This window comes from Lepisosteus oculatus, chromosome 6 (genome assembly GCF_040954835.1).
Source record: "Lepisosteus oculatus isolate fLepOcu1 chromosome 6, fLepOcu1.hap2, whole genome shotgun sequence".
Lineage (NCBI taxonomy): Eukaryota > Metazoa > Chordata > Actinopteri > Semionotiformes > Lepisosteidae > Lepisosteus > Lepisosteus oculatus.
Window position 1 is genome coordinate 13,318,210 of NC_090701.1, and position 17,695 is coordinate 13,335,904.

The 17,695-nt window shown below is 35.5% G+C and overlaps 1 protein-coding gene across 11 annotated transcripts in view; it reads right to left on the bottom strand.

Annotated features, from left to right (window-relative positions):
• dip2ca (disco-interacting protein 2 homolog Ca) overlaps positions 1-17,695 on the bottom strand; it is a 222,912-nt gene that overhangs the window by 139,499 nt on the left and 65,718 nt on the right. The gene's annotated exons all lie outside the window — the stretch shown is intronic.

Consider the following 17,695-nt stretch of genomic DNA (forward strand, 5'->3'; position numbering starts at 1 on the left):
ACAGTCAAGGATTTTATAAATGTGATCATGCGATTAATATAAATGAAAAGTATAATACTTCAAACTTCTAGTTTGAAGTGATTTCATGCATATATTTGTTCTTATCAGAACAAAAGTATGCGTTGTGTTCTACCCAGTGATTCAGAGTGATCATAAGTATAGGGTCATTTTAAGTACATCTGAGTATAAAGGTTTGTATAAACTTGTATAGTCCTTTGAGGAAATAACGGCATGACGTCTGCAACTTCATTAAGCTCACCAAATTCTTTGTCATTAGAGATCCTGAATTCTGGCCTTTGCTTGAAGTGTTCTGACATTTTCTTTCATCAGCATGTAAAAAGAAAGTTTGATTGGAATAAAAACTGAATACTGCTTCAGTCTAGTCTAAGATCTTTCCACTTTTTTTCTCCTGAAGATTCCTTGATTGCACTGACTATGTGTTTTGGTTCACTGCCATTCTATATGATGAAGCCTCACCAAATGAGAATGGAAGCATTTTCTTCTACTTAAGCAGATATGCTGCTTCGACTGAGTTGTTCTAAAGCACAAAGGTAAGCCAGAACTGGAACAAAGACTTATTGACAGATTATATCAAGATCAGCCTTTACCAAAGTGATGGAAAGGTTAAAGTGTGGAGGAAAAAAACATAATCCTATCTGTGAAGCGTGACCTAGCCTGGGTCTGCAGGACCACCTCTGGAACTGACTACATATAAAAACATGGCCATTCTTAAAACACTTAAACCTTCTATCTGCCTTCTAATAAAATTATCGCAGTTTAATAAAATACATTCTATTGGCCTATTTCTCTATTTGAATAACAAAGAGGACTTTCCTTTAAAAAAACAATTGAACATCGACTGCTATTTCTTAATAAATTAAAATCTTATATTTACAATGTCACTCCTTCTAAAGTAGCTGTCCTGATCCCGCCTCAGGCTTTGCTCTGCAGAATTATCCAATTAGCACCTCCTTAACTACACACCTGCTTTGTGTTTTCTCACAGGCATCTCCCTGCTTTAAGAAACCCCCCAAATTAGGCTCAGAAAAGTGCTCACTATAATGAAAAATACAGCCTGCCTTTGATACTTCAAGTATTTAGCTCTTTCCGTATTCAGAGCACTAACACTTCGAGCCATGTAATGTCATAGGCTGTACCGTAGGGGTGTGTAGCCACAGTCCTGGGAGGTCACTATGTCTGCAAGAGGGGTATATTTTTTGGTTTAACTGAGTTAATTTAGTACTTTACACTGGTGTTTTAGCTACTGAATATATAGTATAATGTATATCTTACTGGATTTCCACCCTCTAAGACTGCAGTTGTGCACCCTACCTGGTTTAATTCCACCCAATCTATGAAATGACCCAATTAATCAGGTAATTGACCAACAGGGCCCCCGTCTCCATTAATTACTGTACATTTACAATAAGATCACCTTAAAACCCAAAACAGAAGAGAATTTCCAGTGTAAAGGCATTTAGCAATATCATAAGGATTTCAGATTTAAAGATCACATCGAATAAATAATAGAGGTGGGGAGTAGCTGCTATTACTACAGTGTTAAAGCAAGATCAAATATTTTTCTGCATCACTATAAATCACTTCTGACACTTTTTAAAAAACGAAAATAAATAAAATTATAAGGTACTATGCATATTTTCCATGTAACCTGCGAGGATCTTCTTTGGCTAAGTGAACGATAGAGTATTTGGGAACAGAGCTTAAGCTGTCGCAAAGATGTTACAGTAGAAAGTCAATGGGCAGACATCATCTCTCACCGCAAACCACAACACATTCCTCTTGCTCCATTACCTCAAGATCCACAGCAAGAAGCTGTAGCTTTATACTGCTTCCCAACTAGCTCTTAAATTGTTGGGCGTTTTAGCTCATGGATTACAGGCCAGGCAAGACATATGACTGTGAAAGTAATAAATGTCGTGCAGCCAACAGTCAACAGTGCAGAGGACACACACTTGAAGTAAGACGTAATAGAACCATTAGGTAATGATGGGCTTTGAAATATATTTTGAAACTGTACAGGCAGAGCCCAAAATAAAAATGTATTGTTTCAGACACCGTACATACTGTACAGTGTATTTAAACTGCAAAAAGTAGACTTTGAAGGAAAGGAAACAAAATGGTATTAGACTGACATAACGTGAGTAGAAAATGGATGGCAACATTTAAGGACATTCCACTTGAACTGCAGAACAGATTAATCTCAAATGTATGAAAACCAATGCGGCCGGCATGGTTTAATAAAAATCAATTAAGAAAAATATCATGAGAAAGAAAGCATTTTATGCTGTACGAGAATTAAAAACAGTAGGATTCTCAACCAGAAAATGAAAAGGAGTGCAATTCCATGCACAGGCCGAAAAGAAATATTTCATAAAGCAAAGAGAATGGCAATAAGGAATACCGTAATGGAGAAAAAATAAATAATACATTTATTTTTCAGTGTCTCAAAAGCAAAAGGACAGTTAAGAATAAAATAATGTGTCCTAAAGATGAAAGGGGACTGGCTAATGTATTAATATTTCACTTACGTGACATACAGTAAAAGGTTTGCCCTTCATGGATATGCTTAGTCCTTAGTGGATTGTGACCCAAGTACATACTAATCACAATTCTACTTAATCACTGTGAATTTACCAAGGTAAACTTGTTTCAATTGTGCCCCAAGCACTCAACTAGTCATGAGTTGGAATTCCCACATTGCATTGGTCTCTGGTATAGAAGGTTCCATGAGGTCTTTCTACTTTATTTTTTTTATTTTTCAAGTACTTAAATTTATTGTGCGACAATTTCACCTAAAAGGAGAGCAACAGTCTTACAGGCAAAACATGCAGGAAAGTGGTGTCTCTTACAAGTAAAGCTGGTTTATTGGATAGGTTAGTGAGAAGAGAGAATTTGGCTTCTGTTTGTGTCACTAGTTCACATCAATGAGTCAGCTATAAGGTACATAAAGAAAAGTAAACACAAAATAAGGGCTTCTACAAATGCAACAGTGTGTTTAGTAAGTTAAGTTAATTCTATCACTGAAATGATAGAGAAAACCCTTAGACTATGGATTATGGATCAATTTCAGAGAAAAGTGCCATTTAGTGGGTTTATTACATAAGAGAGGATGTGCTTTTATGAATACATGGCACAGACTACAGGTGAAAAGCAAGGAACATCTACTGCAAGTAAGCTATTGTTTAACAATAAAAAAAAGATAAAGCATTCACAAAGCTGACTGAGTACTGGCATGAGCTGACCACGAGGATGCACAGGATTTGCCTAAGAAACTCCCCACAAAATCTGTCAAAGAAGGATCTTGAGCAGAGTATTGTGAAGGTGAGGTTGTGGTTAAGAGTCTTCTGTTTACAGCCAAATCTGTGTTGTTGTTGTTTCGTAGTTCAGGCAAGATTGACAGGCTGTCATGGCTCCTCAGAGGTCATTTCACATACAGGGGGTTCAACACAAGCTAGAGTCATCAGCGTTATAATGAAGTATGAGTCTCTAACCATAACATACAATTAAATAATAAGTAATCATGGTTCACAGGGATTTGCAAAACCCCCCTTATGAAAGTCAATAATAGTCTAATAAGTCTTACTTCTTTTACATGCATAGAGGCAATAAGTAGAAATAATCATGTGGGTGGCGATCAAATTCTTGGGGATCATCCTACAGGATATCAAAGGCCTTTGCTTATGATGTCACACCTGATGAATGATATCTCCTACAGCACAGTGTGCTTAGTCACCATACAGGGGAATTAGTTTTGAAATTCTAGTCCAGAAGGAATAGTGTCATCTATCAGTGTTCTACTACCATTTGCAGCAACCAACCAATTTGTTTTCAAGGGATCTCATCCCAGTACTGTCCAGGTGCAGGTTTACTTAGTTTTTTAGATTTATCTACAGTAATGGTATGTCTTATTTAGCTAGCCTAAGATTAGCAATGGCTGCCAACAAAACATAAGATATAATATAAATACTGTAGATATCTGATAAACTTTCACATAAAATATTAATTTTTCAATTGAACGCAGTAAACAACAAAGATAACATGTATGTGGATTGAGAATTAGTTAATGTATAGATAACAAAATAGTACTGATAAGTGGTGAATGCTCAAATTGGATTGATGTCATTAGTGGAGTATCACAGGTATCTGTAATTAGAATCTGTAATCGCTATCTTCCTACTTTATATAAGTGATAACAATTGTGGTATAGTCAGTAAACTGGTACAATATGCACTTGATCTCAAACTATGCAAATTATTGAACACTGCAGAAGCTGCAAAGGGCATTCAAAAGACTGTCAGAATTCACAACCTGGAAAACACCTGTTAGATGATATTTAATGTTGACAAGTTTTACATTCAAAAAGCAAGATTATAAACTAAAACTATCAAATGAAAAACATTCTGCTTGAAGACTTCATTTGTGGATCATGTGAAGCACATTTTCCCATTAAACTTTTCTTTCATTTATCATGACAAAACCTTATTGCGGGTGGAATAAATTAAAGTGTGTAAAGCACAGTTATACTTCTCTTTCCTCCTTCTTGAAATGTTTTTACCTAGTTATAGTGCAAGAAACCATTTCTTGTTTTTTTTTCAACCCTACTTTACACTTTGAGATGCATCTGAATTGAAAGCAGCTCAGCATTGCGCAAAGGCATATTGACAAATCTGAAGTCTGAAATGAAACAGAAAAATGTCTTGACCTGTCTTCTTTATCCTCAGGATAAAGAAAAAAAGCCCCCACTGTCCTGTGCTTCCATATTCATCCTGTCAGCACAGGGAAAAAATGCCATAGTGAGGTATTTGCAAATCTCTAAAGTGTAAACGAATATATCAGAAAAAGAGTGCCTTTACCTTTCACACTTCAGCTGCTAAGAAGGCTGACCTCCCTCAAGATTGGCAATAGCAGGCCTGTCCTCACTTGTAATGAATGCATCCGAGACACTGCTAGAGAGCGATAAGAGCTGTCTTTTTTACCCCTTCCTTCTTTAGAATCTACCGCTCGTAACAGCATACTGTCCCAAGGAAGGAAATACAATATTAAACTAACAATCACATCAATCTGAATAAATCAAGCACAATGCTGTTCTGAACAAAATGGCATTCTGCAATTATACCTAGGTGAGTAATACAAAACTTTGACTTTGAGGTTAACATTCTCTTTTAACAAGAAATCATATATTTAGAAAAAGGTACTTTTATAGCAAACGTGTTCTTCGATAAGTGTAACACAGAAAGTGGCAAGGAATCATAACAACTTCCAATTTCGCAGCACCAGCTATATAATAGCAAATATAACAGTTACATTAAATAGAAAATACCTAGTACAAAAAATATCTAGTGATATACAAACAGTATTTTTTTCAGGCCAACAGATACAAATTCCCTACAGCTTTTCTTCAGTACTTATGAGATATGTTGGAAGCTGGTCTCAACGATTACAGATCAAAGATCCTGCCTAAAACTACAACCTACACAGCATGCAGAAATGAGCAGCTTAAATAACATGCACACCAACTACTGCATTACAGATTTTAAAACTAGATGGGTAATGGAAGTCACTGATTCAATAGGCTCCTTAACATTGAAAACCTCTTAAGACCAGCAATGTCATCCAAATCGGAAAATCAAATTACTAAAAAATGACTTATCAGCCAAAAAGGTAGAACAGCTGAGATCTTTAAACCCCAGTCCTACAGAAAAATGTCAGCTTCCATCACACATTTATTCCAGAATGGGACATACCGTTTGTTATACTCTCTTACGTGCATGTGATTAAGTAGTGCTTTGTCTGAAATTTTTGCCCACTGTTATGTCCCTGCAGTGCTACTGCAGGTAATGCATAAAACTGTGATTACTTTTAGAAGCAAAAAAACTCCATTAATATACTACCCAATACAGGAACAAGCTATGCCTATACTGTTTTGAAGTAAATTCATACAACACCTAGATTTAGCTTACTATATATTTTTCTTATGTTGCTTAGATATATTGAGTTCTCCTTTTATTGTAGGAGAAATCTTCAAAGAGTGTGAAAAATGTATTTGAGGGGGTACATCGTCAATTCAGATACAGTGATTATTCCACTTTAATTCTGACACTTCTAAACATTTAAAATAATCTGTATAATTCTAGATTTGCCTAGGGGACTAACCACTTTCCAAAACTGGCTTCGAATTGCACTCCTTTGGTTTAATCTAGCTGGAAGGCTAATCCTCACAGTAAGAAGTAAATTGTTTCACTCACCCCCACCCTATGGGATACTGAGAAGACAGACAAACCCAGCAAACTTGTGGTGAGCCTTTATTTATATTAGGATAACTAACATATTTATGAAGGAAGAGGCATATTTCCTTTAAAGAATAATACATTATCACAACATAAACTAGCGTATCTCTTTTGCAAAAACTTATATTCTGTTTTTTGGGATCTTGGTATGGTATACTTTGCTGTAAAAGGGCTGGCTTTTGCAGCCTTATTGGGTGTATTTATTCATACTCTGACCTCTAAATACTGGCACTTGACGACAATGTTTATCTCCAATGAATGAAAGCACCATGAAAAAGATGGAGCATGAGAACATGAGACTTTTTTTTTCAGAAATACAGCATCAAACTGCAGAATCAAACATCCTGTCAAGATTACATATTAACTGTGAGTTAAAGTGAAGAATCACAATATAAATATATTTATAATATAATTAAATATATAACTAATTTTAGTTTAACAATACCGTACACATACCAATCAATCTGAAGGCTTACATTCAATGTGACATTAAAAAAGCATTAAAATTAAACTGAAAATGATTTAATTATCCTATAACTACAGAAGTATGCTGGTTTTAATTTCAAACTCTAGATACCCTCTCTTTTACATAGAATAACATCAGTAAGATCACTCAAATTGAGATCAAGACCATGATCAGATTTTCAAGCTAATTTAATTTATGAAATGAGTTGTATTAACCTCTAATACTGTACAGTAAGACAATACAAGTGACATATTTCTTCATACATTTCTCTGCTTTCTGTAAAATGTTCAGAAGCATTAATATGTAATGTATATCTTAGCCGTTCTTTTTTATGAAAAACTACTATGACAAGAAAATACACATATTCTGTAGAAATGAGACTATTATAAATGGTCTGCTTCCTATTCTGAAAAAGTGACTTTTTTTCTTTCTTTTCCTTTTCAAACAAGTATTCAAAATTTTTTCACTCTAAAATCCTTTATGCATGTTTATGTTCTCCATAGTGCTTCAACTTACAAGTGGGCATCATTTTACCACACCCTTCATGCAGCTCTGAGCTGTCTTGGTCCTCTCCATTATGCAGAAGCTCACAAATAAAATAATGGAAGTACTGGGGGTGGTTGACTAATATGGCAGGACTTAGAATAGTACTACTACAGCAGTCTCCAGTATTTGTAATCTTCCATTACCCAAAAAGACCTCTAACTACAAAACTATACTATGTCATTTCAGGACTACATATGATTTCACAATATAATCATTGGTCAGTCTGTAACATTCCTTAACGGGGTAGCCATCTTGCAACAGTGAGTGGAGGAGCATTAGGTTACATGTGCTTTTAGCTTAATCCCTTCTCTAAAATGAGCAACTGCAGTTGACACTCTAACTTACAAATCTGACTGCTTGCAGCAGGGCTCTCTATCAAATTCCCTTTGTTACAGTACTTAGCTCTTAAGTGTGCCTGAGAACAGCTACAAGATACAAATTTTCCTAATATTTCAAGTCTAAACCTCTGTGAACCTCAGTTCTTCAAACTTCCTTTTGTGAAGTTAAACGCAGATCAATTAAATATAAAACAAGCAACAAATCCAAATATTCAGATTTTACATGTACACCCACTTCCAATAACTTTAAGCATTCTATTTATCGGATCAAACATTAAAAATAAAATAAAACATCAGAACATAGTGTGTGGAGGCCTTTGCTTTCCGGTACAATAGTAAATATACTGTATATCTAAGATTAATAATAACATCCAGATTAACAGAGACATCAGATTTGTATACTTTTCACACAAAAAAGGACAGCTGGCCATGTCAATAAAACACAGTGCTTTAACACAGTCACAATATAAACAGGCTTGTAATGACATCAAAAAAGGTTTTCTGCATAAATTGCTAATTGACAAGACACAACACAAAACACAACACTTTGATACAACCTTCTAACACATTCTGCAAGTACACCATGTGGGTAGAATTAGGCAAAGACATTATCGTTCTTTTCTTTGTGAAAAGATGTTTCTTTATATTAAATGACAGCAAGAAACAAAGCAATTGTTCGCCCGCCTCTTTTACGTAGGTGCAGTTTAATAGAGCTAGATCACTGCCTAAATTCAATTCAAAATCTTTTCCCAGTTTCCCCTGTCCCAAAAATGTTGGCTAGTTAACTAAGATTTAAAAAGATTTATTATCCCATTTTTTGCAGTAAGGTAAAAAGAGAGAATCGAATGACAGCTTCGAGCACCCCCAGCATGTCTAATATATCTAGGGATACATACCTTTAAAGTAGAATTAATTTCTTATTATTTGGTTAGGTAAATGGGGTTTCCCACAGTCCAATCACTATTATCAGAGTTGAGTACATGCTTGGAGTACAGATCGACTTCCACAGACCGGATAGTGGACACTGGATTTCAGGGTGTCATTAGCCAGCTGTGACCAGGATTCCTCAAGTGTCAGTACTGACTTGCGTTGGGCCAGCCATGGTATCCTGAATTTTCCGTACAGAAGTACCTCAGTGTCTTGTCACCCAATCTCCCATGACTGCTGTGGGGTTTACAGTGTGTAAAAAGAGGATGACTTAGCATTCTCTTTCCCTTGTTGGCATGAGGGTGACAGTAGTGGTCTGAGTTTACCAAGACTCGATAATTAGAAACTGGTGAAATAACTAGGGATTCTCAATTACATAAACTGAACATCTGAGTTGAGATCACACACAGCAGGGTTTTATATTACTGGGGAAAGTTTCAAAGTTTGAAGGAAAGTCCCTGCTCAAGAATCAAAATGCTAGGGAGGAAACGTTCATCTTTATGCTAAACTTTTAAATGTGGTAGGATTTTCTAAGCTTAAGAGTTTGTTCTTATAACACTGAAACTGATCTATTGTTATACATTTAAGGAAGATTTTTGTGAGATCAGCAACTCTCTAACATACCACTGTGCAGACAGTTGCTAAACTGAACATCATTGCACTTACACTGACAACATCCCAATCCTGCAAACATAACTCTGGAGCCTTGATAACTGGAAGAGAGTCTAAAACATTAACTGGAACACAATAAAAATGTCTGCACACTTCCAAATCTCCGCTATAATTATTTTCTGGGTTGAAACTCAACAAATATAAAACTTCTTGCAGGTTTTTCAGCCAATATTTGCTCATGTAATTTAGAAGTTTTGCCTTGGGGAGTTGCAGAGCAAAGAGATCTTTTTCTACAAGTAGTCATGACTTGCAAGACCAGACTAGTTTCTTTTCAACCTAGTTAACATCGCTTTACTACATTAAAGTTCTGAAAGGAAGTTAATTTTTTTTACATACACCAATTGCTGTTCTTGCAGCCCTGCCTCAATACTATACTTCCAGTAAATTGTTTTGCTTTCCAGTGCTTGACCTGAGATTGAGAAGTGATTTAACTCCACATTAGCTGAAAAGCAACCTGGGAAAGTCAAAGGTACAAAAAAAAGTGGGAAAGGTTCAAATTGGAGACCAGACATGCTATGCTTAAACACAGAAATTCAAACCAATGACACAATTTGCCTCAGCTATAGACGAGAAGAAGATAAGAAGCTGACCCTGTAAAATACAGAAGGAAGCTGCTGGACACAGGAGCTGAGCACTGCTTTGTTGGGTGCTTTATATTTTGAGAAGAATGTGGTAATGATTATTTTTTTTTGTGTGTGTTTCTTCTTTCAAACCAATAAGCAGCTTAGCTGCCTGATCATTACACAGCAGAGTGGAGGAGTACCAAAAATGCCCGGCTGTTTAAATAGATACACATACAAGTTCCTTTGGTTAAAAGCATTTAATAAATAATATCCAGAAGTACTGAAGTAGGGAAGGGTACTTTACTACCTGCAGTTAATCTGTTAGCTGCCATTAATAATAATTCAGTGTTTTCTAGATCATTTATATCTCAACCATAATAATTCTGAGAGTGGGGTACAGTATGTGCAGTATAAAAAAATATTATTTATATATTTACACTACACAGTATCCTTCTAATAGGAATCAGGCAGCTGACATTTCCAGATTTAGGAAGTTCACAGGGGTTAGATCAGCCAGAGTACAATAGCTTAGCCTCACTCGTTATTTGCGCGATCATGCTATCTCACCTACTAAAAACAGGTGATTTTATTTCTTACATAAATAATTTCTTCAACCAAGTAATGAAATAACAGAAACAGAATGAAAGCCAAAGAACCCTTAGGCCTTCAAGGACTGGAGACCCATCCCTGCTTTAGAGAATGTGTGTTTAGCAATACAATAGATTCTTACAGCCAAATTTTAACTGCTTACCAAACTTCACTCTCATGCTACATTCATAGGGATCCATTTATGTATTTTATCGCTGTGCCTCTTGTATTGTACGGCATACTTGTTCAGCTGTGTTACATTTTCAAGTGGGGAGATTGATAAGCCTGTTAATAAAGCCAGAGCTCTGAAAGGCAGGAGTCTGGCCAGACATCACCAGTGACAGCTCCAGAACACTATCATGCCAAAGTTCCACTCACACTTAACAACAATCACCCACTTAAATAAACGCTTTCACAGCCCGACCTCAGAAACAAAGATAACACAAACGCAGACTCCTGTGTTATTTTGTTTTATCCAGAGCTGTGTTTTTAAGCACAATCAACCTCAGGAACCAGTCTTAAAAAGCTGTTTACATTACTACTTTCTGCAGGGCATTCAGCATCTGCTAAACAGACAGCTTTTTAGTTATGAAATAAACGCAATTTCTAAACACAAGTTTAGTTAGTAAGTAAGTGTGTTTTCATTCAACTGTTTTAAACAGAAGACAAATAATGTTTTCATAGAGATGGAGTTCCATTTTATTTTGAAATCAAAATGACAGATATGAATGGAAAAATAATAATTAGAAGAAAAAAAATATAAAAAATTAGAAAACTAAATCAACTACCTCTGTCTAAGTTTCCAGTTTTTGCTTATGGTTTTTTATTTACTTAAACATGTACATATTTCTGTATTAAGTGGCACTTTAAGTGTACTGAAAAAAGTCAGAGGCATCCCTTATGATGCCTAAAACTGACCTGTGGATATTATTTCAAATTATACTTGATCCACTAGCAGCCTGAAAGTGTAAGGATATCTCCAAGCATGCTGTTTTTCAGTCCTGGGGTTATGCTGGCTTGTCTTAGAATGTTATCTTAGAAAACATTTAATAATATCATTTTTGTGAATTCTGCCCCTCTACCAATTTGGTAATAGTTCATCAACACAGACATCTATTTTGGCAAGATCATTGCAGTTCTTTTTTATCTCTCAAATAAATATAAACACCAAGGTCTTCTCATAAGTGTCCTTTTTTATTCCAGTACAGATTATTAATACTGATATTTATCAATTAATATTTTCCTGCTACTGGTTTGTAACAGGTCAGATTTGCAGTACATCCCTTTAGTTTACAGTAAATCTGCCAAATTCTGGGTACAATCTAAATTTCTTCAAATGTACCTTTATTGCTATCACATCAATCAATAAACTACCAGTAAGCAGAAAAGTAAGGTGGTCTCTCATATGACAGACAATACGTCAGTTCTTATTACAAGATGGAAATGAAACTTCCATGTTTAAATCTAACAGCAAAATACAATTAGTTGCATTCTTAAGGTTTAAAGAACAGAAAACAACATGTGAGCAATTTCAAGATGTTCAAAATGAGACACCCTTGAAAGACTCCGGTGTAAACTGCTGCCACTCACTTTTCATAAGAAACAGAGACTTTTGCCACAGTCATGATAGGCAAACAGAAGTGCAGTCACATGTATGAGACTTTTCTCATCACATAAGGTCTCTAAATCTATAATCTTATCTGGGCTCCCTCTAAAAAGCTGTAGCATGTTTCTCTAGGCTGGGAGTCAAAAACACACACTTTCTCTTTTGCACTCTTGCTACATTTCCTTTTCTCAAGGATATCAGCAATGCCATGTTATTCCTACTTATAAGATTAGCATGTGCCTCAGAGCTCAAATCCTGTATCAGTGCAACCTTATGGACTAAGTATCAGTTCTCGAGTTAAATCAATTCCCCTGCTGCAAGCACACAGCAAGGTCAATCACCACACAGAAATCACCTCAAGGATTATACATGAATCATAACATTATTACCATTAGGGTGGTATGCAGGTTATCGAATTAGAAATCTAAATTTAAGACTGCCATTTTTCTTCACATCTGCAAAGGATTACTACATAGCCCTACCTCCTGACTGAAGGGGGCCTAATCAGAATAGATACTTTGATGGCAGATGCACTGTTTTAGATTTCTAGCTAAATTATTACTTAAAAGTTATGACTATCCTAAAATATTGGTAAACTCCATTGAGTTTTCAGAAAGATGTACAGCTTTCCTGCCTTAGCATGCTTAGCATAGATCCCACCCCCATGAGACAAAACAGTATTTAGCACTGCAGTGGGTAACAATCAAAGCACGATAAATAATGTACTCTTCTTAAATTCAGCAATTCTTGTAGTCAACCTTGGAAATACTGTAAGATCCCACACCAATTTTGTGACTGTATATTTCAGGAAAACCCTCTTGTATCCTCTCCGTGCTGGAAGAGCAACCATCCCATTAGCCTTGAACGTGTTGATGATAAGCATCAAAATCAAAAATGGGATGTTCTATGGATTTTTTATAGCAGTCAGTAGAGCTATGGAGGTTGATAACCTTCTGCTTTAAAACTAACATTTCCCATGATGACATGATTCTAATAGTTTTGCTTCTTTGTTCAGCCTGCATGGAAACCCAGTGGCAATCAAACTGACTTCCAGAAGCTTCTATAAACATTGGGGCTTCATGAAACCAAAACATTTCATGTCCCAAAACATTTGTAAGAATGAATAAATCTTAACTGTGTATTTACAAATTTATTTTATTTCTTACAATTATGTTATTTACATTTTCAATGCTTCTTTTCATACATTTCTAATATATTTTAAATAATAAATATTGAAAACTTGTGATGTTCACCTTTGGATGAAGCAGTTAGGATATTGATTAATTATGTACAGTACACCCACATTTTCTCTGCTAAGCCACCTTATAGATGCAGTTTATCATTGGTATAAGAAGATTCAGAGGCAACACAGCTTTCCAATTTTGAACAAGTTTTAAAGATAATGCCAGTGATTTTTCACACCCAGAAATTTCAGTAAGTCTTAAAAGTCTTAAAAGCTTAAATGTTGAATAATTAATCTCGCTCACAAACTCAACATTCAAGCCTTCTAATCTGCATGTAGGCTGTAAATGATCTCATTATAAATGAATGGTCAACATATTCGTTTCTCAATTTCTAATCTGAGAAACAGCTCTTACTATGATTAATCATGATCATTACACAACTTTCTGGAAGCCTATTTTGCAGTCCACTGCAGTAAGACAGATTGCCATTTGTATAATTTGCATCCCAAATGCCACTTGTCCTGACACTGCTATTTCAGCTGAGCAACATCTTTCTACTTTCATTTTCTAGCCTTCAGAAAAATAAAGGGAATATGGCCCGACTTAATCAACAAGTCATAATTAAGGTCAATAAGCTTCTGCAAATATGCACCCTTTATACTGCCTATGATTAATAAACACCAAAAAACCATAACACATTCTTCAATATTAAATCTGGACCGCCAAAATAGCGATACTATCATGTCCTTCTACACGTCTATTAATGTGTCGTAATTAGTAATTTCCCATGACTGTTTGAATCAGATCCTAAATGTACATGGCACATTGTTTTTTACAGTATGTCAAGGTTTCATACTCATGGCATTATGTTTGCTGGAAGACATATGACTGATACCAATATTTCTCACATGCATCACTGTATACTATACACATGGGAGTATGGATGGGCAGCTGCTATCTAGGGCTCAGATCCTGCAGGGCTTATTTTTCAGTCAGCAAAAGGCAAGTGCTGCAATTAATTTAAGAGAATAATTAAGGTCACAGAGAACCAACGGACCATGCCAACCTCAAGGAATGAAGCACTACTTCTACTACTATGAAGCATACTATATAAAATGTAACCAGGAATTTTGGTAAATATCTGATCATAAATATTCATCTATCCATTTTCTTGCCATTTCATCCAATTCAGGGTCACAGAGGAGCCAAAGCCTATCCCAGCAAACGATGGCCACAAGGTGGGATATACCCTGGACAGGATGCCAGTCATACACATAGACACACAGACACACACCAGGACCACCTTTCCCATAAGCCAATTGACTTTGGATTGTGGGAGGAAACCGTAGTACCCAGAGGAAACCCATGCAAACATGGGGTGAACATACAGTACTATACAAACACAGAGAGCATACAGTACCAGGTCTGAAATTGACCAGGGCACTACTGCTAATCACTGCTCACAACTGCTCAACTACATCTTGTTACATTTTTTTCCCTATAACTATGATTTCCTTCCGAACAAAGGAAAATACCTCCTTTTATTTCAAATGAGCAGAAAAAATGCTTCATAGGGATGACCTGACAAAGACGTTCACAACAAAGCACTTCCTATTCATAGCTTCAGTGCAGTTAATTCAAACTGTTTCACTTTTTTAAGTATGGGGGAAAAAAGAATGAAATCTGAAATTTGGAAACTTTTGGATGGTCATATAAAACAAAATACTTGACATTTTGAGAGTATAATATCTCTCAAATAAGTATTTTAACAAACAAAATTAAAGCAGTGAAGAACTGAGGCAGACAGAGAGTACCCATGCTTTTTTGCAAAGTATGTATCTATAAGGAGCATGTTTTTAGTGTACTACATTTCATACTGTATTTCCTTTTATCTCATTTTATTTTTTTTCCTCTAAAGCAAAATATTCTGTTAGACAGTGTACCAACTGTGTTCTGTTTATCTTCCTTTGTAATACTTATGGATGTTTTCATTACATTGTGATTATCAGTGAGGCTCAAAGAGATTACACAGTGGCCTATGTAACATGCATTTTCATACCACAGAAGCACTGCACAAGGAATAAAGAAACAAGAACCAAGCATTTCAATAATAACAATCAAAAGAATAGATTTTTAAGGCACTGCTTGAAGTGCAATTTAGAAACTGCAGAATAGCAGAGTACTGTACATGCATACAGACATTACAAACTACAAGATGTACATGTGAATTAATTGAAGAGTCCAGCTTGCTTTTCCAGTGAAAGATGCTACTCTTCCCGAATAACTGATTATCATATCAAACATCCAATCCTGCTCTTAAGGTGACAAATTCAGAATGTTAAGTGTTATAGACAGAAAATAAACAGCACACTATTAAGAAGTGAACAGCAGGGTTAAATAGAAAGCCTCAGCAATTTCTGCTATAGGATATAAAAGTGTCTTGATCTGTACTGTTTATCTGTATAAAGTTTCTTTGTTGCTATTTGAAATAATTTTTATGCTACTCATATTCTCAAAACAGATGTTCTGAAAATGATCTGAGCACAATTTCGGTCTTTCTGAATATTTGGAAATAATTTCAAAATATGTGGAAAATGATCATTCATTGATTTATTTACTGTATTTGTAATAACTGGCAGTATTCCTAAATGTGCATCTTCACCTTGTAATTGAATTGTTTTTAATCTACGGTAATTTGAAGTAAATTATTTTAATTTTCTGGTAAATGAGCAGTTAATGGAACTGCTTTCCTTGAAAAGAGCAGAGCATTATAATGCACCATTTACGGACTAGACTTCAGATCATATGACAGAGGTAATATCCATCCTATCCTCCAAAGCTAACGTTTTTTTAACTAAAATACAATGTGTAAAAAATGATGTTTGACGAATACATGTATTTTGCTTTCAGTATATATTTTGTAGCTGGAAACATTAAAAATGGAATCTTCAACATAATGTTTACCCTGTGGTGGTGTCTTTGAATTACCAAAGCCCCAGACTGAAGTCTTTCAAACACTGGTGCTTTCTGTCTACATGGTGTGACAGACCTCAATCAGCAGATTCCAGCCATAAGCAGCTGTCAGCAAGCTTAGCATTCACTTTGCACCCTGTCTTGGCTTTCGCTGCAGAGAGTCACAGTAACTTTAACTGGTAGGTACAGCATTCCTTAACTATGTGAGAGTACTGTACAAGAGAAGAACTAGAAAACTACAGTCAAACAAAGTTCCCAACATTAGTTTTCACTGTATTTTATATTGCATTCTTAGCATTAGTTTTCACTGTATACTACAGCTCCATAGCCAGATTGTGTTCTCAACAGCACCTTTCATTGTATCAGTAGTAAAAGTGTTCCTTTTCACTGTAATCTACATAACCTGGGCCATTTTTTCTAAGAAAAGGGAAACATTCTTTAAACATTAACATGTGTAAAGATAATCAATAGAATAAAAAATAACTCCATATACATTTATCACTGTCAGAAGCCCCAAAATCTTTAATATTATTTGCTCACATTCCAAACGTTTGTATTTTGGAAGGCAATTTCAACCATTTATAAATGTAAACGTCTACACCTGTCTTTTCAGAGACTTACAGGGCTTAACACTTGCTCCTCCTGAGATGACGTTAACTGTGACTCGGCCTCCATATGTTCGCCTGTTAACAGTTGAGCAAACACCAGATAAAGAAAGTTTTAAAAAAGCAGATTACCGTAATTACTGATGTGCACAGAATAATACTCTACTGTAGTCTCTAGTTTTCATTATTGATAATGCTTATTTTTCTGAACAGCTTAATAATCAGATTGGTTGTGCCTTGTTGGTTGTAACTAGAGGTCAGATGTTCACATTTATGACGCAGTTTGGCCCTACCAGGAACAGCAAATGTGTTACGGTACATATCCAAAATTATAGACAGGTACAGGTCTACATTTCTAAATAATTTACAAGTGTCCTCCAGAATGCACATTTCTGAAAATAACTGAATCGTCAAGTCATTTGGGGAACACTGAAAAAATTACTGATAACAAGTATTAACAACAATTTAAACATTTTATGTAATGAAAAATAATAATGTGTTGAATGTGTCAGTCATATCCATGGCAAAGATCATCCTACAGAATGTACTGAACATACAAAACAACAGAAACTTTGGTTTGTAACAAACACTGATACTGCATCTTTTGGAGTTGCTTTGTAACAGCCTTCAAGGAAAAAACATTTGATGAGATTCAATCAATCAATGTTTTTCAACGGAAAGAACATAATAAAATGAGATGGTCTTTCTGACTCCCACACTTTTTTCTCATAAAAAAAGAATCTACGGCACTATTCCTCTGTGCAGCAAATACTTTATTGCAACAAAACCTTGTTAAACCAGGAGTATTATGTCTCTTTTATGATTCTCTGCGGTGGCCCAGCACTTAAATACAACAAATTTGAAGGTCAAGTTTGTCCCTCATGTAAAAAACAGATAAATATGCAGTGCCTTGCAAAAG